We start from the raw sequence: 25,618 nt of genomic DNA on the forward strand, positions 1-25,618 counted from the left end.
AGGCTTAAGATAATATAGTTGAATCTCTGTGTTCTCTAGCATTTAGGTTTAGTTGCGTTCATCGCTTCAATTGTGGAGTGACTTCCTCTTTTTAGCACTTTCTCTTGTTGTATACTTCAGTGGTGATCAAAACATTTTGACTGTTCTCAATTCTTATTTCGGTAACAATCTCTGTTATCTTGAATTGAAAAATGAAGGCCTTGGGCAGCATTAAAACAAGATTCTTCATTGGATGGTGATGTCTGCATCATTTGTCAGGACTGCACTAAAGACAATCTTCTTCAGGGTTGTGACAACAGAAGGGCTACAATGCAGGATAGTGCAAGAGTCCGTCACAAGCTTAAAGATATGGACAACAACTCACAACTGAGAGGATACTGAGTTCTATGATGATGTCTCAAAAATGGCATTGAGCCTGTTACAGTTGGTTCACCAACAACTCAAATTAGGAGATGAGAAAAGGTCAGTGTCTCAAGACACAGAGGAACCCATTGCAGGTCCCTCCACTGGTCCAGCTGCAAGACTCAGAAGTGCCTCCAGTACTTTCAAATGGGCCCTTTGCATATTCTGCCAGGAGAAGGCTGACAAGACTGTTGAGACCTCAAGATGAAGGAAAAGATACTGAAGGCTGTAGAGTTTGATCGTGATCTGCACATTGTTCATGCTGGATGTGGTGATCTCTTGGCAGCAGAAGCAAAATAGAAAACATTTGACCCACATTTAACCTTTATGCCCCGTCACACATAGATGGAATCACGCAGAATGGTGTCGGGATTATGAATCGGCGCATATCTGAAAAGTGTCGGATTTCAGTTCCAAATTTCTGACAGTCATCTGCAGAAGTCCACACAGCTGGTCAAATCAGCTGGCGGCTCGAGTGTGATGTACATGTTCAAAACTCTCCGGTGCGGTCGAGATGGGACACCTATCCGACAGCGATCCATGTGCAATCTGAGGACCATCTAACTGCAATTTACATATTCCGATGGAGGCAAAAGGGGATCCAAGATTTGAGTGTATACGAGGAACCTCAATGGATCTGGCAACACAAGTCTGACCTGCATGTGCCATGTATAATAATATCCACCCCCCTCTTCCCAGAGTACAAAGGAACTGAAGGAACTGTTGAAATGTATGTGGCACGCTTCACCACGACAATAATTATGACTTATTATCATGTACAGTGAATGTGAACAGCAGCTATCAAACCAAAAGCTCCGTGCACTACTGCGTGCACGCCGTCGCAAATCTGAACAGGCTGTTACATCCACAGTAGACCTTACAGTACAGATATTTGTCCATTTGGCAACGTAAATAATGTGAACTCTTGTCTCCATCATAACTACATATAAGATGGGCAGCTGCATCTCTCTGTCATGCACAGTAACGTGTCATTGCACTCGTTACTGTGCATGACAGAGCTTGACGGATCTCATGCTGTAATACAACCCCAATTCTATTGAAGTTGGGACGTTGTGTGAAATGTAAATAAAACAGAATACAATGATTTTCAATCCTCTTCAACCTATATTCAATTGAACACCACAAAGACAAGATATTTAATGTTCAAACTGATAACTTTATTGTCTTTGTGCAATATTTGCTCATTTTGAATTGGATGCCTGCAACACGTTTCAAAAAGCTGTGACGGGGCAACAAAGACTGGGAAAGTTGAATGCTCAAGAACACCTGTTTGGAACATTCCACAGGTGAACAGGTTAATTGGAACAGGTGAGTGTCATGATTGGTTATAAAGGAGCATCCGCAAAAGGCTCAGCCATTCACAAGCAAAGATACTTCCTACTTTTAAACTCTGATAAGACTGAAATGATGGTTCTTGGTCCAGTGAGACATCGGCATCAATTTGACCAGTTAACGCTTAGCCTCGGCTCGTGTGTCAATATCACACTGACAAAGTGAGGAACCTTGGGGTAATTTTTGATCCTACGTTGTCCTTTGACCTCCATATTAGAAATATTCCTAGGACTGCTTTCTTCCACCTGCGAAATATAGCGAAGATTCATCCCATCCTGTCTATGGCTGATGCTGAGACCCTGATCCATGCATTTGTCTCTTCTAGATTGGACTACTGCAATGTTCTATTTTCTGGTTTACTGCAGTCCAGCATTAGGGCTCTCAAATTGGTTCAGAATGCTACAGCCGACTTTTGACACGAAGCAGAAAGTTCGACCACATTACACCCATTTTGGCATCTCTTCACTGCTTCCTGTCCCAGTGAGATCAGATTTTAAGGTTCTGCTACTAACCTATAAAATTATTAATGGACTGGCACCTCCCTACCTAGCTGACCTAATTAAACCTTACATACCCCGGCCCGGGCTCTGCGTTCTCAGGTGCAGGACTACTTTGTGTCCCTAAGGTGAATAAGATCTGCGGGTCACAGAGCTTTCTCTTATCGTGCCCCTGTTCTGTGGAATCTCCCTGCATCAATAAAACAGTCAGATTCTGTGGATACTTTCAAGTCCAGATTTAGACGCACTTATTTCCCTTTCATATGGCTAGCATACTGGTACAGTTTTGTTTACGCTTTTTTACTCTTTTAAGGTTCTGCTACTAGCCTATAAATGTCACAGACTGGCACCTCCCTACTTAGCTGACCTAATTAACCCTACGTACCGGCCTGGCTTTGCATTCTCAGGGTGCAAGACTACTTTGTGTCCCGAGGATGAATAAAAAGCTTTCTCTTATTGTGCCCCTGTTCTGTGGAATGATCTCCCTGTGTCAATAACAGTCAGATTATGTAGAGACTTTCAAGTCCAGACTTAAGACGCACTTATTTTCCTTTTCGTTTCCTCTTCTGTTTTTCTTGCTGCTTAATGTTGACAAATTACACTGTATTTGTCCTTCTGATGCTTTATTCTGCATTTCTTTTCTCTCTGTTTGAGGTGTGGCTCCATCCAGAGATGGTGTGGTATCTGTTTCAGAAACTGTCCTGCACTGGCAACATTTCCTGTATGTTCGTTTTGTGAATTGTTTTGTAATTTGTCTGTAGCGTGGCCCAAGCAGAGGGTCACCCCTTTGAGTCTGGTCTACTTGAGGTTTCTTTCTCAGAGGGAGGTTTTCCTTACCACTGTTGTTCTGGGGGTTGGTAAGGTTAGACCTTACTTGTGTGAAGCGCCTTGAGGCAACCTTGTTGTGATCGAGGATCACCACTTTGTGAACAACTGTGTGAAAAAAATAGTCCAACAGTTTAAGAACAATGTTTCTCCATGTTGAATTGCAAGGAATTTAGGGATTCCATCATCTACAGTCCATAATATATCAGAAAATTCATCTGGAGAACTTTCTACACATACGCGGCAAGGCCAAAAACCAACATTGAATGCCCATGACCTTCGTTCCCGACATCATTGTGTAAAGTATCTTACTGCATGGGCTCAGGAACACTTCAGAAAACCATTGTCAGTTAACACAGTTCGTCGCTACATCTGCAAGTACAAATTAAAACTACCATGCAAAGTGAAAGTCATATATTAACAACATCCAGAAATGCCACCGCCTTCTCTGGGCCCGAGTTTATTTGAAATGGACAGACCACAAAGTGGAAAGTGTGCTGTGGTCTGACATTTCAAATTGTTTTGGAAATCATGGGCATTGTGTCCTCGGACAAAAGAGGAAAAAGACCATCCAGATGGTAGGTAACCAGCGCAAGTTCAACAGCAGCATCTGTGCTGGTATGGGGGTGTGTAGTGCTCATGGCATGGACAACTTACACATCTGTGATGGCAACCATCAATGCTGAAAGGTACATCCAGGTTTTGGAGCAACACATGCTGCCATCCAAGCAACTCTGCTTATTTCACAAGACAATGCCAAGGCATATTCTGCACATGTTCCAACAGCGTGGCTTCGTAGTAAAAGAGTGTGGGTACTTAGACTGGCCTGCCTGCAGTCCAGACCTGTCGCCCATTTGAAAGTGTTGGCGCATTATGAAGCGCAAAATACGACAACGGAGACCCCGGACTGTTGACACAACTGAAGTCGTACATCAAGCAAGAATGGGAAGGAATTCCACCTACAAAGCTTCAACAATTAGTGTCCTCAGTTCCCAAACGCTTATTGAGTGTTGTTAGAAGGAAAGGTGATGTAACACAGTGGTAAACATACCACTGTCCCAACTTTTGAAACATGTTGCAGGCATCCATTTCAAATGAGCAAATATTTGCACAAAAACAATAAAGTTTATCAGTTTGAACATTAAATATCTTGTGTTTGTGGTGTATTCAATTGAATATAGGTTGAAGAGGATTTGAAAATCATTGTATTCTGTTTTTATTTACATTTTACACAACATCCCAACTTCATTGGAATTGGGGTTGTAAATGATCACCTTCTAACTCTGTCGGAGATATGACATGGAACTTGTGCCAGGCCGTGACACCATTAATAAACATGAATCTCACCTCCAACAGTGGTCCAGGAGTGTTTCACAGCACGCACGTGGACATGAAGCTGGGACAGCAGCCTGCAGTTAAAATCGTCTCACTCAAGATAAAAAAAAAAATCCATGTGATAATCCAACCATCGTGGTGTCCAGAGTTACATTGTGCTCCTGAAGTGGCAAAACAAGAAAAAAGAAAGTTCCCTGGAAAAGCGCTTTGTGTGAGGGACTGCGTGGCCCAACATTTTTTTAATGCAAATTATGGGTGAAGGAGTAAAGACACAGCTTGCAAACAACAACTCAACATGTCAAAATATATACAAATAGAAGTTTGATTTTCTCTTCTAATTCAAACAGAAGCTGACTTTTGAAAAGCTTCATGAAATGTGCAGCTGTTTTGTTTCATGCAGATTAGGGGTGAAGGAGTGAAGATACAGCTTGCCAACAACAGCATTTGAATTCAGCATGTCTAAATACACAGAAAAGGATGTTTAGTTTGCTTTTATAATACATATACAACCAAAATTCTGGAAATTTTGATGTAATTGGTGGCCATTTTTTATGCAAATTAGGGGGTGAAGGGTAAGATACAGCAAACCAGCAGCAATTTTTGAACTCGGCAGGTCAAAATGCATAGGAATCAGTCTGTTGTCTGCTTTTACCAGAATTTGCATTGGGCACTTTATTCAAGCTTTTTTTTTTCTGAAAATGGAATCTTATTTTCAAAACTACATTTGGTCATTTCAAAAAAAAAAAAAAAAAAAAAATTAAATGTTTAATCCAAGCCTCACCAATGGTTTAATTTTCCACTGGATTAGAATGAACTCCTGTAGGCATGTAATTAGCTGTTGGTGAATTATTCATAACAATAAAAATAAAACAAGTCAAATAAATAATATCTTTAATTTTGAAGTGAACTAAAACCACAAACATTGCTCCCATGTAGTATGAATAAATTTCTATTAAATCTAGAACTACAACAACTTGTATATGTTGGTCACGTAGTCCTGACTAAAACAAAATAAACATTTACACCATAGAAAAAGAAACGGATAACGAGCCAAACCCACCATCAATACGTAAATAAGCACCATTACATACACACATATAAAAATACAAAGGTGTTGTTTTAGTCCATTTTAGTCCTAAGGTCTTGTCTCAGAGTGATGCTGAAAAACTAATTCATGCATTTATTTCCTCTAGGCTGGACTATTGTAATTCATTATTATCAGGTTGTCCTAAACGTTCTCTGAAAGCCGTTAGTTAATTCAGAATGCTGCAGCTAGAGTACTAACGGGGACTAGAAGGAGAGAGCATATCTCACCCATATTGGCCTCTCTTCATTGGCTTCCTGTTAATTCTAGAATAGAATTTAAAATTCTTCTTATAAGGTTTTGAATAATCAGGTCCCATCTTATCTTAGGGACCTCGTAGTACCATATCACCCCAATAGAGGGCTTCGCTCTCAGACTGCAGGCTTACTTGTAGTTCCTAGGGTTTGTAAGAGTAGAATGGGAGGCAGAGCCTTCAGCTTTCAGGCTCCTCTCCTGTGGAACCAGCTCCCAATTCAGATCAGGGAGACAGACACCCTCTCTACTTTTAAGATTAGGCTTAAAACTTTCCTTTTTGCTAAAGCTTATAGTTAGGGCTGGATCAGGTGACCCTGAACCATCCCTAGTTATGCTGCTATAGACTTAGACTGCTGGGGGGTTCCCATGATGCACTGAGTGTTTCTTTCTCTTTTTGCTCTGTATGCACCACTCTGCATTTAATCATTAGTGATTGATCTCTGCTCCCTCCACAGCATGTCTTTTTCCTGGTTCTGTCCCTCAGCCCCAACCAGTCCCAGCAGAAGACTGCCCCTCCCTGAGCCTGGTTCTGCTGGAGGTTTCTTCCTGTTAAAAGGGAGTTTTCCTTCCCACTGTCGCCAAGTGCTTGCTCATAGGGGGTTGTTTTGACCGCTGGGGTATTTCTGTAATTATTGTATGGCTTTTGCCTTACAATATAAATCGCCTTGGGGCAACTGTTGTGATTTGGCGCTATATAAATAAAATTGATTGATTTGATTTTTTTAAGTCTCATTTTTCATAGTTTTTGCTGGATGTAACATTATATCTGGTGGTTTTATTTGAATGGTAGGCATGTGTTATGTGGGCCGCTGAAGAGGAGGTACTGCTGGCCCACCACCACCAGATGGCGCCCTGCTTGAAGTGCGGGCTTCAAGCATGAGAGGGCGTCATAGCAACCGGGAGTGACAGCTGTCACTCGTTATCAGCACCAGCTGTCACTCATCCACATCACATCACCACCACCATAAAGGCTGGACTGTAACTTCACCTCCCCGCCGAGAAATCAGCTATCAGAAGAGGTAATTTCTCTGCTGAACGTGAAACTGCATTATAGTCTGGACTCTTTTTGCAGCCGTATTCCTGTGGTGTTCCTTATCCGTTGGATTGGCGTTAGGTGTGATCAGCGACGGCTTCGCTCCACACTCCATCCAGATAAGTGGTTAGACAGGAGCTGCTCGAGTGTGTGATTGGAGGTGGAGGTGCTCCCTCCCAAAAGAATACAGACTGTGGGATTACTGAGTGTGCGAACTCACACTCATCAATACTGTTTTTCTGTTCTCTGCCAGCAGTACCAGGTCTGACAGCGGGAGACGGTGACCACCTGGGGACCCAGGACTTGGCGGCTCCGGTGTTCTTCAGATCCGTTGGCGGTGAAGGCCATGTGGGATCTGGCTCGGCTCAGGACGGATCTCTCCTATCCCCAAGCCTGCCCACACGTCACTCAAATCTGTAATTCAGTGGTACCTAAACTGTGATTGTCTGTATTTCGTTGTGCACTACAACATTAAATTGTTACTGTTTGGCTTATCCATTGCCCGTTCATTTAATGCCCCCTGTTGTGGGTCCGTGTTCCTACACCTTCACAACAAGATTTCTCGGCCAGCGTCATGGATCCCGAGGGACGTCAACCATCGCTTGAACAGCCAATGGAAGAGCGAGGTGCACAGGCGTCAGCAGGAGGCGTGTTAGGTGAGCTGCAGCAAATCTTAACCACTTTCACTGCTCGGCTGGACTTAGTCACCGAGCAGAGTGTGATCCTCAGTCGGAGGATGGAGGCTCTCACCGCCAAGGTGGAAGCGCAGGCCCAGGGCGCTGCTGCAGCACCTCCTACTGCTGACCGGAGGCCTGAAACAGACATTCCGCTGGTCGTTCAATGAACCCCCCCCACCGTCCCCTGAATGCTGTTGCGCTCCGCGCCGCCTTTGTAAACGGACTGTCTCTGGTCCTTAAGGAGCACCTGGTGGCAAAGGACAAGCCGCGGGATTTAGACGGGCTTATCGACCTAGTTATACGGTTAGACAACCGATTAACAGAACACCGACGGGAGCGAGACGAAGGGCGTGGTCAGGCACAAGCTGTCCCTCTTCCTCCCGGGTCTGAAAGGGAGCCGTCTTCCCCATGCTCCACAGCCAGGGTACTCCACATGACGACAGCTCCCCCTGCTGACGTTGCTATGGAAACGAGCAGGGCCAAAAGGCGATCAGATCAGAGACAAAGGAGGCTGGTCCGTGGAGAGTGTTTCCACTGCAGCTTAACCGAGCACACGCAGAAAAACTGCCCCAAACGGTCAAAACAGCAGTACTCGTCCTTAGAGACTGGGCTAAGGGTGGGTCATAATACCCATGCGGGGATGCCCCGTAAATCTGCACGCATCCCAGTCACGATCCTGAGTGGGGATCTGACCCTTCATGCCCCAGCACTGGTAGACACGGGGTCGGAAGGGAATCTGCTGGACAGCAGATGGGCAAGGGAAGTCGGGCTCCCTCTAGTGGCTCTACCTTCACCTTTGAAGGTACGGGCACTAGATGGCACCCTTCTTCCATTAATCACACACCAGACACAACCAGTGACATTGGTGGTGTCTGGTAATCACAGGGAGGAGATCGTGTTCTATGTAACACCTTCCACCTCCCGGGTGATTTTGGGTTATCCTTGGATGATAAAACACAATCCCCGGATTGATTGGCCGTCTGGGGTTGTGGCTCAGTGGAGCGAAACCTGCCACCGGGAGTGTCTCGGATCCTCGGTTCCGCCTGGTGTGACAGCTAGTGAGGAGGTTAAAGTCCCCCCCAATCTGACGGCGGTGCCAAGTGAGTACCGCGATCTTGCTGACATTTTCAGCAAAGATCTGGCGCTCACCCTTCCCCGCACCGTCCGTACAATTGTGCAATTGATTTGATCCCGGGCGTTGAGTACCCGTCCAGTAGGCTGTACAACCTCTCACGTCCGGAGCAAGAATCAATGGAGACCTACATCCGGGACTCATTAGCTGCCGGGCTGATCCGGAACTCCACCTCCCTGATGGGTGCTGGTTTCTTTTTTGTGGGCAAGAAAGACGGCGGACTCTCTCCATGCATTGATTACAGGGGGCTGAACGAGATTACGGTTCGCAACCGATACCCTCTGCCCCTGTTAGATTCAGTGTTCACACCCTTGCATGGAGCCCAAATATTCACAAAACTGGATCTTAGGAATGCGTACCACCTGGTTCGGATCCGGAAGGGAGACGAATGGAAGACGGCATTTAACACCCCGTTAGGTCACTTTGAGTACCTGGTCATGCCGTTTGGCCTCACTAACGCCCCCGCGACGTTCCAAGCTTTGGTAAATGACGTCTTGCGGGACTTCCTGCATCGGTTTGTCTGCGTATATCTGTACGATATACTCATCTTTTCCCCGGATCCTGAGACTCATGTTACGCATGTACATCAGGTCCTGCAGCGGTTGTTGGAGAACCGGCTGTTTGTGAAGTGTGAGAAGTGCGAGTTCCACCGCACAACTTTGTCCTTCCTGGGGTTTATCATCTCCTCCAACTCCATCGCCCCTGATCCGGCCAAGGTAGCGGCGGTGAGAGATTGGCCCCAACCTACAAACCGTAGGAAATTGCAGCAGTTCCTCGGTTTTGCTAATTTTTACCGGAGATTCATCAAGGGCTATAGTCAGGTAGTTAGCCCCCTGACAGCCCTGACCTCCACTAAAGTCCCCTTCACTTGGTCGGATCGGTGTGAAGCCGCGTTTAGGGAGTTGAAACTTCGGTTCTCGACTGCGCCAGTTCTGGTGCAGCCCGATCCTACTCGCCAATTTATAGTTGAAGTGGATGCCTCTGACTCAGGGATAGGAGCCGTGCTATCCCACAGCGGGGAGTCTAATAAGGTTCTCCATCCTTGTGCCTATTTTTCCCGCAGGTTGACCCCGGCAGAAAGGAATTATGACATCGGCAACCGGGAACTTCTTGCGGTGAAGGAGGCTCTGGAGGAGTGGAGACACCTGTTGGAGGGAGCTTCTATGCCATTCACGGTTTTCACAGACCATCGGAACCTGGAGTACATTCGGACCACCAAGCGTCTGAACCCCAGGCAAGCAAGCAGGTCACTGTTCTTCTGGCGTTTTGACTTTCGGATCACATACCGCCCCGGGATGAAGAACCAATGGTCTGACGCCCTCTCCCGGGTGCACAAAGAGGAGGTCAGGACCGAGCTGTCAGACCCGACGGAAACCATCATTCCCGAGTCCACTGTCGTGGCCGCCCTCACCTGGGACGTGGAGAAGACCGTCTGGAAGGCCCTGACACGGAACCCGGACCCGGGAACTGTCCCGACAAACAAAATGTACGTCCCACCAGAAGCCAGGGCTGCAGTTCTGGACTTCTGTCATGGTTCCAAAATCTCCTGCCACCCAGGGGTACGAAGAACCGTGGCAGTCGTTCGGCAGCGCTTCTGGTGGGCGTCTCTGGAAACCAACGTCCGAGACGTCCAGGCCTGCACCACCTACGCCAGGGGCAAGGCAGATCATCATAAGAACCAAGGCCTCCTCCAGCCTTTGCCCGTGCCTCATAGCCCCTGGTCTCACATCGGCCTGGACTTCATCACGGGCCTCCCGCCATCCCAGGGCAAGACTACCATCCTCACGATAGTGGACCGGTTCTCCAAGGTGGCCCACTTCGTGGCCCTCCCGAAGCTCCCGATGGCCCAGGAGACTGCAGACCTCCTGGTCCACCACGTCGTGCGTCTGCATGGGATTCCATTGGACATTGTCTCAGATCGTGGCCCTCAGTTCTCCTCCCAGGTCTGGAGGAGTTTCTGCAGGGAACTGGCGGCCACCATAAGCCTCTCGTCCGGGTACCACCCCCAGACGAACGGGCAGGCAAAGCGGATGAATCAGGATTTGGAGCAGGCCCTCCGCTGCGTGACCTCCGCGCACCCGTCGGCCTGGAGTGACCATCTGGCCTGGATCGAGTACGCTCATAATAGCCAAGTATCATCTGCCACCGGCCTCTCCCCTTTCGAGGTATGTTTGGGGTACCAGCCCCCATTATTCCCGCTAGTGGAGGGAGAGGTCGGGGTGCCCTCGGTCCAGGCCCATCTGAGGAGGTGCCGTCGGGTGTGGCGTACCGCCCACTCTGCCCTGCTCAAAGCCCGGACGAGGGCTAAGGCCCATGCGGACCGCCGGCGTGCCCCGGCCCCTATGTATCAGCCCGGGCAGGCGGTTTGGCTATCTACAAAAGACATACCTCTACAAACGGAATCCCAGAAACTTAAGGACAGATTTATAGGACCCTTCACCATCGTGAAGGTCCTCAAACCAGCCGCAGTGAAGCTGAAGCTGCCAGCTTCACTGCGGATACATCCGGTATTCCACGTCTCCAGACTCAAACCCTGCCACACCTCTCTCCTCTGTGCCCCTGGACCGGCGCCGCCGCATGCCCGGATCATCGACGGGGAGCCGGCTTGGACTGTGCGCCGGCTCCTGGACGTTCGTTGAAAGGGCGGGGATTCCAGTATTTGGTGGACTGGGAAGGGTACGGACCCGAAGAACGCTCCTGGGGGAAGAGGAGCTTCATCCTGGACCCGGCCCTCATGGCCGATTTCTACGCCCGGCACCCGGACAAGCCTGGTCGGGCGCCAGGAGGCGCCTGTTGAGGGGGGGTCCTGTTGTGTGGGCCGCTGAAGAGGAGGTACTGCTGGCCCACCACCACCAGATGGCGCCCTGCTTGAAGTGCGGGCTTCAAGCATGAGAGGGCGTCATAGCAACCGGGAGTGACAGCTGTCACTCGTTATCAGCACCAGCTGTCACTCATCCACATCACATCACCACCACCATAAAGGCTGGACTGCAACTCCACCTCCCCGCCGAGAAATCAGCTATCAGAAGAGGTAATTTCTCTGCTGAACGTGAAACTGCATTATAGTCTGGACTCTTTTTGCAGCCGTATTCCTGTGGTGTTCCTTATCCGTTGGATTGGCGTTAGGTGTGATCAGTGATGGCTTCACTCCACACTCCATCCAGATAAGTGGTTAGACAGGAGCTGCACGAGTGTGTGATTGGAGGTGGAGGTGCTCCCTCCCAAAATAATACAGACTGTGGGATTACTGAGTGTGCGAACTCACACTCATCAATACTGTTTTTCTGTTCTCTGCCAGCAGTACGAGAAACTGCTACGTGGAGTGATGTTGTGCTGTTCTGACTTCCTCTTTCCTGCTGCTACACATCAGAATTTTGGCTCTCTGTTGGGACTGTTTACACTGAGACTGCTACCTGCTGCTTTGGACTTGAATTAACAGTCTTTTTCAAGACTTTTTTACTTTTTTACCTTTTTACTTTTTTTTTTTTTTTACTTTTTTACTGTGCTCCAACGCCTAAGGAAGACCTCTAACAGTCGAAACATCGCGACGGAGCACTTTTATCTGCTAACTTTCATCAGCGTTGGCAAGCTAACTAGCTTGCTAACGCTTTCGTTTTTATTTATTTATTTATTTATTTATTTTTTATTTTTTTTTCTCTTTTAGCACTGTTGTCGTGCGTTATCTGTGCTGCTCCACAGCGTGTTTAGTTGATTTTTATTTTATTTTAGCACCGTTGTCGTGCGTTCGCTGTTGTCGTGCGTTGCCTGTGCTGCTTCATGGCCTGTTTGGTGCCTTGATTGGGGCACTCCTTTTGCTGAATCACCTCTGGATTATTTGCACATTATTCACTTTGTGTGTTTTTGGGAATCCGCTAGCTTAGTGCAGCTACTAGCTCTTAGCCGATTTAGCATGGCGGCTTCTCCTGTCTCTCCCGCACTTTTCTGCTCTGGGTGTGAAATGTTTAGTTATTCCTCGGCCTCCTTTAGCAGTAACGGTACTTGTAATAAGTGCAGCTTATTCGTAGCTTTGGAGGCCAGGCTGGGCGAATTGGAGACTCGGCTCCGCACCGTGGAAAATTCTACAGCTAGCCAGGACCCTGTAGTCGGTGCGGACCAAGGTAGCTTAGCCGCCGCTAGTTCCCCCCTGGCAGATCCCGGGCAGTCGGGAAAGCAGGCTGACTGGGTGACTGTGAGGAGGAAGCGTAGCCCTAAACAGAAGCCCCGTGTACACCGCCAACCCGTTCACATCTCTAACCGTTTTTCCCCACTCGACGATACACCCGCCGAGGATCAAACTCTGGTTATTGGCGACTCTGTTTTGAGAAATGTGAAGTTAGCGACACCAGCAACCATAGTCAATTGTCTTCCGGGGGCCAGAGCAGGCGACATCGAAGGACATTTGAAATTGCTGGCTAAGGCTAAGCGTAAATTTGGTAAGATTGTAATTCACGTCGGCAGTAATGACACTCGGTTACGCCAATCGGAGGTCACTAAAATTAACATTAAATCGGTGTGTAACTTTGCAAAAACAATGTCGGACTCTGTTGTTTTCTCTGGGCCCCTCCCCAATCAGACCGGGAGTGACATGTTTAGCCGCATGTTCTCCTTGAATTGCTGGCTGTCTGAGTGGTGTCCAAAAATGAGGTGGGCTTCATAGATAATTGGCAAAGCTTCTGGGGAAAACCTGGTCTTGTTAGGAGAGACGGCATCCATCCCACTTTAGATGGAGCAGCTCTCATTTCTAGAAATCTGGCCAATTTTCTTGGATCCTCCAAACTGTGACTGTCCAACGTTGGGACCAGGAGGCAGAGCTGTGGTCTTATACACCTCTCTGCAGCTTCTCTCCCCCTGCCATCCCCTCATTACCCCATCCCCGTAGAGACGGTGCCTGCTCCCAGACCACCAATAACCAGCAAAAATCTATTTAAGCATAAAAATTCAAAAAGAAAAAATAATATAGCACCTTCAATTGCACCACAGACTAAAACAGTTAAATGTGGTCTATTAAACATTAGGTCTCTCTCTTCTAAGTCCCTGTTGGTAAATGATATAATAATTGATCAACGTATTGATTTATTCTGCCTAACAGAAACCTGGTTACAGCAGGATGAATATGTTAGTTTAAATGAGTCAACACCCCCGAGTCACACTAACTGTCAGAATGCTCGTAGCACGGGCCGGGGCGGAGGATTAGCAGCAATCTTCCATTCCAGCTTATTAATTAATCAAAAACCTAGACAGAGCTTTAATTCATTTGAAAGCTTGTCTCTTAGTCTTGTCCATCCAAATTGGAAGTCCCAAAAACCAGTTTTATTTGTTATTATCTATCGTCCACCTGGTCGTTACTGTGAGTTTCTCTGTGAATTTTCAGACCTTTTGTCTGACATAGTGCTTAGCTCAGATAAGATAATTATAGTGGGCGATTTTAACATCCACACAGATGCTGAGAATGACAGCCTCAGCACTGCATTTGGTCTATTATTGGACTCTATCGGCTTTGCTCAAAAAGTAAATGAGTCCACCCACCACTTTAATCATATCTTAGATCTTGTTCTGACTTATGGTATGGAAATAGAAGATTTAACAGTATTCCCTGAAAACTCCCTTCTGTCTGATCATTTTTTAATAACATTTACATTTACCCTGATGGACTACCCTGCAGTGGGGAATAAGTTTCATTACACTAGAAGTCTTTCAGAAAGCGCTGTAACTAGGTTTAAGGATATGATTCCTTCGTTATGTTCTCTAATGTCATATACCAACACAGAGCAGAGTAGCTACCTAAACTCTGTAAGGGAGTTAGAGTATCTCGTCAATAGTTTTACATCCTCTTTGAAGACAACTTTGGATGCTGTAGCTCCTCTGAAAAAGAGAGCTTTAAATCAGAAGTGTCTGACTCCGTGGTATAACTCACAAACTCGTAGCTTAAAGCAGATAACCCGTAAGTTGGAGAGGAAATGGCGTTTCACTAACTTAGAAGATCTTCACTTAGCCTGGAAAAAGAGTTTGTTGCTCTATAAAAAAGCCCTTCGTAAAGCTAGGACATCTTTCTACTCATCACTAATTGAAGAAAATAAGAATAACCTCAGGTTTCTTTTCAGCACTGTAGCTAGGCTGACAAAGAGTCAGAGCTCTATTGAGCTGAGTATTCCATTAACTTTAACTAGTAATGACTTCATGACTTTCTTTGCTAACAAAATTTTGACTATTAGAGAAAAAATTACTCATAACCATCCCAAAGATGTATCGTTATCTTTGGCTGCTTTCAGTGATGCCGGTATTTGGTTAGACTCTTTCTCTCCGGTTGTTCTGTCTGAGTTATTTTCATTGGTTGCTTCGTCCAAACCATCGGCATGTTTATTGGACCCCATTCCTGCCAGGCTGCTCAAGGAAGTCCTACCATTATTTAATGCTTCAATCTTAAATATGATCAATCTATCTTTGTTAGTTGGTTATGTACCACAGGCCTTTAAGGTGGCAGTAATTAAACCATTACTTAAAAAGCCATCACTTGATCCAGCTATCTTAGCTAATTATAGGCCAATTTCCAACCTTCCTTTTCTCTCAAAGATTCTTGAGAGGGTAGTTGTAAAACAGTTAACTGATCACCTGCAGAGGAATGGTCTATTTGAAGAGTTTCAGTCAGGTTTTAGAATTCATCATAGTACAGAAACAGCATTAGTGAAGGTTACAAATGATCTTCTTATGAATTCGGACAGTGGACTTATCTCTGTGCTTGTTCTGTTGGACCTCAGTGCTGCTTTTGATACTGTTGACCATAAAATTTTATTACAGAGATTAGAGCATGTCATAGGTATTAAAGGCACTGCGCTGCGGTGGTTTGAATCATATTTGTCTAATAGATTACAGTTTGTTCATGTAAATGGGGAATCTTCTTCACAGACTAAAGTTAATTATGGAGTTCCACAAGGTTCTGTGCTAGGACCAATTTTATTCACTTTATACATGCTTCCCTTAGGCAGTATTATTAGACGGTATTGCTTAAATTTTCATTGTTACGCAGATGATACCCAGCTTTATCTATCCATGAAGCCAGAGGATACACACCAATTAGCTAAACTGCAGGATTGTCTTACAGACATAAAGACATGGATGACCTCTAATTTCCTGCTTTTAAACTCAGATAAAACTGAAGTTATTGTACTTGGCCCCACAAATCTTAGAAGCATGGTGTCTAACCAGATCGTTACTCTGGATGGCATTTCCCTGATCTCTAGTAATACTGTGAGAAATCTTGGAGTCATTTTTGATCAGGATATGTCATTCAAAGCGCATATTAAACAAATATGTAGGACTGCCTTTTTGCATTTACGCAATATCTCTAAAATTAGAAAGGGCTTGTCTCAGAGTGATGCTGAAAAACTAATTCATGCATTTATTTCCTCTAGGCTGGACTATTGTAATTCATTATTATCAGGTTGTCCTAAAAGTTCCCTAAAAAGCCTTCAGTTGGTTCAGAATGCTGCAGCTAGAGTACTGACGGGGACTAGCAGGAGAGAGCATATCTCACCCGTGTTGGCCTCTCTTCATTGGCTTCCTGTCAATTCTAGAATAGAATTTAAAATTCTTCTTCTTACTTATAAGGTTTTGAATAATCAGGTCCCATCTTATCTTAGGGACCTCGTAGTACCATATTACCCCATTAGAGCGCTTCGCTCTCAGACTGCAGGCTTACTTGTAGTTCCTAGGGTTTGTAAGAGTAGAATGGGAGGCAGAGCCTTCAGCTTTCAGGCTCCTCTCCTGTGGAACCAGCTCCCAATTCAGATCAGGGAGACAGATACCCTCTCTACTTTTAAGATTAGGCTTAAAACTTTCCTTTTCGCTAAGGCTTATAGTTAGGGCTGGATCGGGTGACCCTGGACCATCCCTTGGTTATGCTGCTTTAGACATACATTGTGGGGGGTTCCCATGATGCACTGTTTCTTTCTCTTTTTGCTCCGTATGCATCACTCTGCATTTAATCATTAGTGATCGATCTCTGCCCCCCTTCACGGCATGTCTTTTTCCTGGTTTTTTCCCTCAGCCCCAACCAGTCTCAGCAGAAGACTGCCCCTCCCTGAGCCTGGTTCTGCTGGAGGTTTCTTCCTGTTAAAAGGGAGTTTTTCCTTCCCACTGTTGCCAAGTGCTTGCTCATAGGGGGTCGTTTTGACCGTTGGGGTTTTTCATAATTATTGTATGGCCTTGCCTTACAATATGGAGCGCCTTGGGGCAACTGTTTGTTGTGATTTGGCGCTATATAAGAAAAAAGTTGAGTTGAGTTGAGTACCAGGTCTGACAGCGGGAGACTGTGACCACCTGGGGACCCAGGACTTGGCGGCTCCGGTGTTCTTCAGATCCATTGGCGGTGAAGGCCGTGTGGGATCCGGCTCGGCTCAGGACGGATCTCTCCTATCCTCAAGCCTGCCCACACGTCACTCAAATATGTAATTCGGTGGTACCTAAACTGTGATTGTCTGTATTTCATTGTGCACTACAACATTAAATTGTTACTGTTTGGCTTATCCATTGCCCGTTCATTTAACGCCCCCTGTTGTGGGTCCGTGTTCCTACACCTTCACAACAGGATGTGTACTATGTTGACGTCACAGTATTCCATCTCTGTCAGATTCTGTGTGAAACATTTTGGGCTTGATTTTTTTTTTTTTTTTTTTTTTGCCACAAGAGAAACTCCACTGCAGGAATCATCAATTCTCAGAGAGAAAACTCCGAACTAAAATATATTAACATTAAAGTGAATATACATAAATATAAGAAATAAATGTGCTTTCACTACACAAATACACAATTTGTTTCATCTGAGAAATATTCTTAATTTCTTTTAGCTAGTCTGCAATTTAAAAAGAAAACTGGGTTCCATTTAATAAGGTTTTTACAATTACTTCTGATTATAGAGCTGACATTGGTCACTGTTTTTGTGTCATGCACTGGGCAGTACAGTTCTATTTTTTTTAACTTTAAAACAAGGTTTGAAAAATTAAAATTGATAAGTTTCTTTAAAGAAAGGAAAAAAATCATTTGATTTTGGTTGGAACAGGAAGAATCGAACACTTCACAATTGATTTTGAATTGACCCACCGGAAAAAAGCAAAAATACAATGAATGAATGAATAAAGCAGTACAGTTTTATAAAGAAGCTTTAAAGCTTTGAACAGCCCTGTACAGAATGTAGACTGGAATTTTGGCAGGTTCTGCTTGTGACATTAAACAGAATGAGGTGATGTTGATTTGATTGTACCACAGCAATAAATCGCCCAGTGAATTTATGAGATGGATGTAATTCACAGTCTGAAGATTTTAAGGAGCAGAAAATCATTTATCTTACAGCAAAAAGTGCAGATGTTTAAGTGAAGGGTTTTCACCTTTTTCTAACATTTTCATACCTTCACTCACTGACTCCTGTTCAACAAGAACAACAACTGATATAATCAGATGATTAAAAATGAACACACCTAAATACCAACACCAGAGCCCGGTTTCATAAAGCAGTCTAATATACAACCCCTGGCAAAAATTATGGAATCACCGGCCTCAGAGGATGTTCATTCAGTTGTTTAATTTTGTAGAAAAAAAGCAGATCACAGACTTGACACAAAACTAAAGTCATTTCAAATGGCAACTTTCTGGCTTTAAGAAACACTATAAGAAATCAGGAAAAAAATTGTGTCAGTCAGTAACGGTTACTTTTTTAGACCAAGCAGAGGAAAAAAAAAAATGGAATCACTCAATTCTGAGGAAAAAAATTATGGACTCATGAAAAACAAAAGAACGCGCCAACACATCACTAGTATTTTGTTGCACCACCTCTGGCTTTTATAACAGCTTGCAGTCTCTGAGGCATGGACTTAATGAGTGACAACCAGTACTCTTCATCAATCTGGCTCCAACTTTCTCTGATTGCTGTTGCCAGATCAGCTTTGCAGGTTGGAGCCTTGTCATGGACCATTTTCTTCAACTTCCACCAAAGATTTTCAATTGGATTAACATCCGGACTATTTGCAGGCCATGACATTGACCCTATGTGTCTTTTTGCAAGGAATGTTTTCACAGTTTTTGCTCTATGGCAAGATGCATTATCATCTTGAAAAATGATTTCATCATCCCCAAACATCCTTTCAATTGATGGGATAAGAAAAGTGTCCAAAATATCAACGTAAACTTGTGCATTTATTGATGATGTAATGACAGCCATCTCCCCAGTGCCTTTACCTGACATGCAGCCCCATATCATCAATGACTGTGGAAATTTACATCTTCTCTTCAGGCAGTCATCTTTAGAAATCTCATTGGAACGGCACCAAACCAAAGTTCCAGCATCATCACCTTGCCCAATGCAGATTCGAGATTCATTACTGAATATGCCTTTCATCCAGTCATCCACAGTCCACGATTGCTTTTCCTTAGCCCATTGTAAGCTTGTTTTTTTCTGTTTAGGTGTTAATGATGGCTTTCATTTAGCTTTTCTGTATGTAAATCCCATTTCCTTTAGGCGGTTTCTTACAGTTCGGTCACAGACGTTGACTCCAGTTTCCTCCCATTCGTTCCTCATTTGTTTTGTTGTGCATTTTCGATTTTTGAGGCATATTGCTTTAAGTTTTCTGTCTTGACGCTTTGATGTCTTCCTTGGTCTACCAGTATGTTTGCCTTTAACAACCTTCCCATGTTGTTTGTATTTGGTCCAGAGTTTAGACACAGCTGACTGTGAACAACCAACATCTTTTGCAACATTGCGTGATGATTTACCCTCTTTTAAGAGTTTGATAATCCTCTCCTTTGTTTCAATTGACATCTCTCGTGTTGGAGCCATGATTCATGTCAGTCCACTTGGTGCAACAGCTCTCCAAGGTGTGATCACTCCTTTGTAGATGCAGACTAACGAGCAGATCTGATTTGATGCAGGTGTTAGTTTTGGGGATGATACAGGGTGATTCCATAATTTATTCCTCAGAATTGAGTGAGTCCATATATTTTCCCTCTGCTTGGTCTAAAAAAGTAACCGTTACTGACTGCCACAATTATTTTTCTTGATTTCTTAAAGTGTTTCTTAAAGCCAGAAAGTTGCCATTTGAAATGACTTTAGTTTTGTGTCATGTCTGTGATCTGCTTTTTTTCTACAAAATTAAACAACTGAATGAACATCCTCAGAGGCCGGTGATTCCATAATTATTGCCAGGGGTTGTATTAGACTTACTTAGTCGACTACGGTTAGTCATCCAACATTACGTGTCTCATCACCGTTTACCACCGACAGCTAAACTTGTAGATTAGCCGTATTATGTTAGTCAATGGTTTTCACGGGCATAGCGGCCTTGTGAGTGCCATTACCAAGAAACGCGACAGTTTTGTTGACTTCCAGGTTGGTCGTTGTCATGAACTATCCAGCCTTTGTTTCGTTAACTGGCTTTATTAACATTTATAGACCCATACGAACTGCAGAACGGCGTGTTTAGCTCTTAGCCTAGCAGTTCTTCTTCTTCTACACTTCCATCAAGGCTTTTTGTGCAAACAATGCTGCTCTGTGTAGCAGCGACACCCTGTGGCTACTGTGAGAACTGCCACAAACATGTCATGACAGTCGTCTGCTGCAATTATGGCCAAAACTGGAGGAAGCTCTCCTTTTGGAGGAATATGAGCGAGTGTTCCATCAAGTGTTGGTACATGATAGCTGCCAGTTTTTGAAGTAAGACACTGATGTTTTGTCGACTAAAATAAGATTAGCCTCTTCCGTACCAGCCTAAAAACTTTAGTTGGATAATGTGAAACTTTAGCCGACTAAGCGCTATGTGCAGCGACGAACATCAAAACATTTGTCAACGCAGTAGTTAACTAAACATGATTAGACTGCTTTATGAAACCGGGCCCTGCTCATTTGTAAACTCTGACCCAGACTTTACATCTCATAACATTTTGTTGCTTAAATTATTTTTAGAGACCACTAAAGCAAAATGACAATTCCTTATAAAATACCTAATGTTGCCTTCACATACTGATGGCAGAAAAGACGTCAAACCAGTTGTAGCAGAATCACTGTTGTCTGTAGTGGCAGATGTTAGATGACGACATCAGACACAACCATTTGTCAGGAGAGTATTCGTGTTTATAGCTATAGTTATAGCTCTCACACATATTACTCACGTTTACCTGATTAAAACCAGGTGACTCTCTGCACTTAAAAGACTTAATTTCTTGCTGCCCATCTTTAATCCTTGATAAAGCAATGTCTGGATTGTTCTTGTTGCTATGGCAGGTGGTTAAAATTTAAAATAAAACACTTTCTGACAGCAAGTGTCTTTACAGTGTGTGGTTAACATGCTCACAGCCAATGGTGGCATAGTTTTCCGTCATCCACTCACTGAAAATAATGGAACATCCAGTTGACCATCTGCCGCATACAGTGCACATGTGAATGCAGCACAAGATGTCAAAGAAATAATTAGAATTTTGTGAAGCTGGACATTCTGAAGTCACAGATCTCTGCTTTGTGGTGCAAACAATAATATACTAATATACTGCAAGAAAAGATAATTTGCCGCCCATTTCATCCAAACTGATTCTGCTGTGCTGCGTCTCACTGTGATATGTATGTCCCCTCTTGCTTGCCTCTACTGGTGGTTGGCTCTCACTGCGGTATTGTATCACTTCCTGTTCCGGAGCACAGCAGTGTTTTTCTGTATCAGTTAGCTGTTTAATCTGCGCAGTTAGATTGATCTAGTTATCTAGATTACGATTTGTTTCCCAGTGTAATCTTTACGTGCCTTAACTAAAGCACTCCTTCTGCTGAATCACCTCTAAATTATTTACACATTATTCACTTTGCGTGTTTTTAGGAATCCGCTAGCTTAGCATAGCTACTAGCTCTTAGCCGATTTAGCATGGCGGCTTCTCCTGTCTCTCCCGCACTTTTCTGCTCTGGGTGTGAAATGTTTAGTTATTCCTCGGCCTCCTTTAGCAGTAACGGTACTTGTAATAAGTGTAGCTTATTCATAGCTTTGGAGGCCAGGCTGGGCGAATTGGAGACTCGGCTCCGCACCGTGGAAAATTCTACAGCTAGCCAGGACCCTGTAGTCGGTGCGGACCAAGGTAGCTTAGCCGCCGTTAGTTACCCCCTGGCAGATCCCGAGCAGCCGGGAAAGCAGGCTGACTGGGTGACTGTGAGGAGGAAGCGTAGCCCTAAACAGAAGCCCCGTGTACACCGCCAACCCGTTCACATCTCTAACCGTTTTTCCCCACTCGACGACACACCCGCCGAGGATCAAACTCTGGTTATTGGCGACTCTGTTTTGCGAAATGTGAAGCTAGCGACACCAGCAACCATAGTCAATTGTCTTCCGGGGGCCAGAGCAGGTGACATTGAAGGAAATTTGAAACTGCTGGCTAAGGCTAAGCGTAAATTTGGTAAGATTGTAATTCACGTCGGCAGTAATGACACTCGGTTACGCCAATCGGAGGTCACTAAAATTAACATTAAATCGGTGTGTAACTTTGCAAAAACAATGTCGGACTCTGTAGTTTTCTCTGGGCCCCTCCCCAATCGGACCGGGAGTGACATGTTTAGCCGCATGTTCTCCTTGAATTGCTGGCTGTCTGAGTGGTGTCCAAAAAATGAGGTGGGCTTCATAAATAATTGGCAAAGCTTCTGGGGAAAACCTGGTCTTGTTAGGAGAGACGGCATCCATCCCACTTTGGATGGAGCAGCTCTCATTTCTAGAAATCTGGCCAATTTTCTTAAATCCTCCAAACCGTGACTATCCAGGGTTGGGACCAGGAAGCAGAGTTGTAGTCTTACACACCTCTCTGCAGCTTCTCTCCCCCTGCCATCCCCTCATTACCCCATCCCCGTAGAGACGGTGCCTGCTCCCAGACTACCAATAACCAGCAAAAATATATTTAAGCATAAAAATTCAAAAAGAAAAAATAATATAGCACCTTCAACTGCACCACAGACTAAAACAGTAAATTTGTGGTCTATTAAACATTAGGTCTCTCTATTCTAAGTCCCTGTTGGTAAATGATATAATAATTGATCAACATATTGATTTATTCTGCCTTACAGAAACCAGGTTACAACAGGATGAATATGTTAGTTTAAATGAGTCAACACCCCCGAGTCACACTAACTGTCAGAATGCTCGTAGCACGGGCCGGGGCGGAGGATTAGCAGCAATCTTCCATTCCAGCTTATTAATTAATCAAAAACCCAGACAGCGCTTTAATTCATTTGAAAGCTTGACTCTTAGTCTTGTCCATCCAAATTGGAAGTCCCAAAAACCAGTTTTATTTGTTATTATCTATCGTCCACCTGGTCGTTACTGTGAGTTTCTCTGTGAATTTTCAGACCTTTTGTCTGACTTAGTGCTTAGCTCAGATAAGATAATTATAGTGGGCGATTTTAACATCCACACAGATGCTGAGAATGACAGCCTCAACACTGCATTTAATCTATTATTAGACTCTATTGGCTTTGCTCAAAAAGTAAATGAGTCCACCCACCACTTTAATCATATCTTAGATCTTGTTCTGACTTATGGTATGGAAATAGAAGACTTAACAGTATTCCCTGAAAACTCCCTTCTGTCTGATCATTTCTTAATAACATTTACATTTACTCTGATGGACTACCCAGCAGTGGGGAATAAGTTTCATTACAGTAGAAGTCTTTCAGAAAGCACTGTAACTAGGTTTAAGGATATGATTCCTTCTTTATGTTCTCTAATGCCATATACCAACACAGTGCAGAGTAGCTACCTAAACTCTGTAAGTGAGATAGAGTATCTCGTCAATAGTTTTACATCCTCATTGAAGACAACTTTGGATGCTGTAGCTCCTCTAAAAAAGAGAGCTTTAAATCAGAAGTGCCTGACTCCGTGGTATAACTCACAAACTCGTAGCTTAAAGCAGATAACCCGTAAGTTGGAGAGGAAATGGCGTCTCACTAATTTAGAAGATCTTCACTTAGCCTGGAAAAAGAGTCTGTTGCTCTATAAAAAAGCCCTCCGTAAAGCTAGGACATCTTTCTACTCATCACTAATTGAAGAAAATAAGAACAACCCCAGGTTTCTTTTCAGCACTGTAGCCAGGCTGACAAAGAGTCAGAGCTCTATTGAGCTGAGTATTCCTTTAACTTTAACTAGTAATGACTTCATGACTTTCTTTGCTAACAAAATTTTAACTATTAGAGAAAAAATTACTCATAACCATCCCAAAGACGTATCGTTATCTTTGGCTGCTTTCAGTGATGCCGGTATTTGGTTAGACTCTTTCTCTCCGATTGTTCTGTCTGAGTTATTTTCATTAGTTACTTCCTCCAAACCATCAACATGTTTATTAGACCCCATTCCTACCAGGCTGCTCAAGGAAGCCCTACCATTATTTAATGCTTCGATCTTAAATATGATCAATCTATCTTTGTTAGTTGGCTATGTACCACAGGCTTTTAAGGTGGCAGTAATTAAACCATTACTTAAAAAGCCATCACTTGACCCAGCTATCTTAGCTAATTATAGGCCAATCTCCAACCTTCCTTTTCTCTCAAAAATTCTTGAAAGGGTAGTTGTAAAACAGCTAACTGATCATCTGCAGAGGAATGGTCTATTTGAAGAGTTTCAGTCAGGTTTTAGAATTCATCATAGTACAGAAACAGCATTAGTGAAGGTTACAAATGATCTTCTTATGGCCTCGGACAGTGGACTCATCTCTGTGCTTGTTCTGTTAGACCTCAGTGCTGCTTTTGATACTGTTGACCATAAAATTTTATTACAGAGATTAGAGCATGCCATAGGTATTAAAGGCACTGCGCTGCGGTGGTTTGAATCATATTTGTCTAATAGATTACAATTTGTTCATGTAAATGGGGAATCTTCTTCACAGACTAAAGTTAATTATGGAGTTCCACAAGGTTCTGTGCTAGGACCAATTTTATTCACTTTATACATGCTTCCCTTAGGCAGTATTATTAGACGGTATTGCTTAAATTTTCATTGTTACGCAGATGATACCCAGCTTTATCTATCCATGAAGCCAGAGGACACACACCAATTAGCTAAACTGCAGGATTGTCTTACAAACATAAAGACATGGATGACCTCTAATTTCCTGCTTTTAAACTCAGATAAAACTGAAGTTATTGTACTTGGCCCCACAAATCTTAGAAACATGGTGTCTAACCAGATCCTTACTCTGGATGGCATTACCCTGACCTCTAGTAATACTGTGAGAAATCTTGGAGTCATTTTTGATCAGGATATGTCATTCAAAGTGCATATTAAACAAATATGTAGGACTGCTTTTTTGCATTTACGCAATATCTCTAAAATCAGAAAGGTCTTGTCTCAGAGTGATGCTGAAAAACTAATTCTTGTATTTATTTCCTCTAGGCTGGACTATTGTAATTCATTATTATCAGGTTGTCCTAAAAGTTCCCTAAAAAGCCTTCAGTTAATTCAAAATGCTGCAGCTAGAGTACTGACGGGGACTAGAAGGAGAGAGCATATCTCACCCGTGTTGGCCTCTCTTCATTGGCTTCCTGTTAATTCTAGAATAGAATTTAAAATTCTTCTTCTTACTTATAAGGTTTTGAATAATCAGGTCCCATCTTATCTTAGGGACCTCGTAGTACCATATCACCCCAATAGAGCGCTTCGCTCTCAGACTGCAGGCTTACTTGTAGTTCCTAGGGTTTGTAAGAGTAGAATGGGAGGCAGAGCCTTCAGCTTTCAGGCTCCTCTCCTGTGGAACCAGCTCCCAATTCAGATCAGGGAGACAGACACCCTCTCTACTTTTAAGATTAGGCTTAAAACTTTCCTTTTTGCTAAAGCTTATAGTTAGGGCTGGATCAGGTGACCCTAAACCATCCCTTAGTTATGCTGCTATAGACGTAGACTGCTGGGGGGTTCCCATGATGCACTGTTTCTTTCTCTTTTTGCTCTGTATGCACCACTCTGCATTTAATCATTAGTGATCGATCTCTGCTCCCCTCCACAGCATGTCTTTTTCCTGGTTCTCTCCCTC

At 44.1% G+C, this 25,618-nt stretch overlaps 1 protein-coding gene across 1 annotated transcript in view; it reads right to left on the reverse strand.

Annotated features, from left to right (window-relative positions):
- aff2 (AF4/FMR2 family, member 2) overlaps window positions 1–25,618 on the reverse strand; it is a 689,661-nt gene that overhangs the window by 347,955 nt on the left and 316,088 nt on the right. The window lies entirely within an intron of this gene.

Source organism: Thalassophryne amazonica, chromosome 11, assembly GCF_902500255.1.
Source record: "Thalassophryne amazonica chromosome 11, fThaAma1.1, whole genome shotgun sequence".
In the NCBI taxonomy this organism is placed as follows: domain Eukaryota; kingdom Metazoa; phylum Chordata; class Actinopteri; order Batrachoidiformes; family Batrachoididae; genus Thalassophryne; species Thalassophryne amazonica.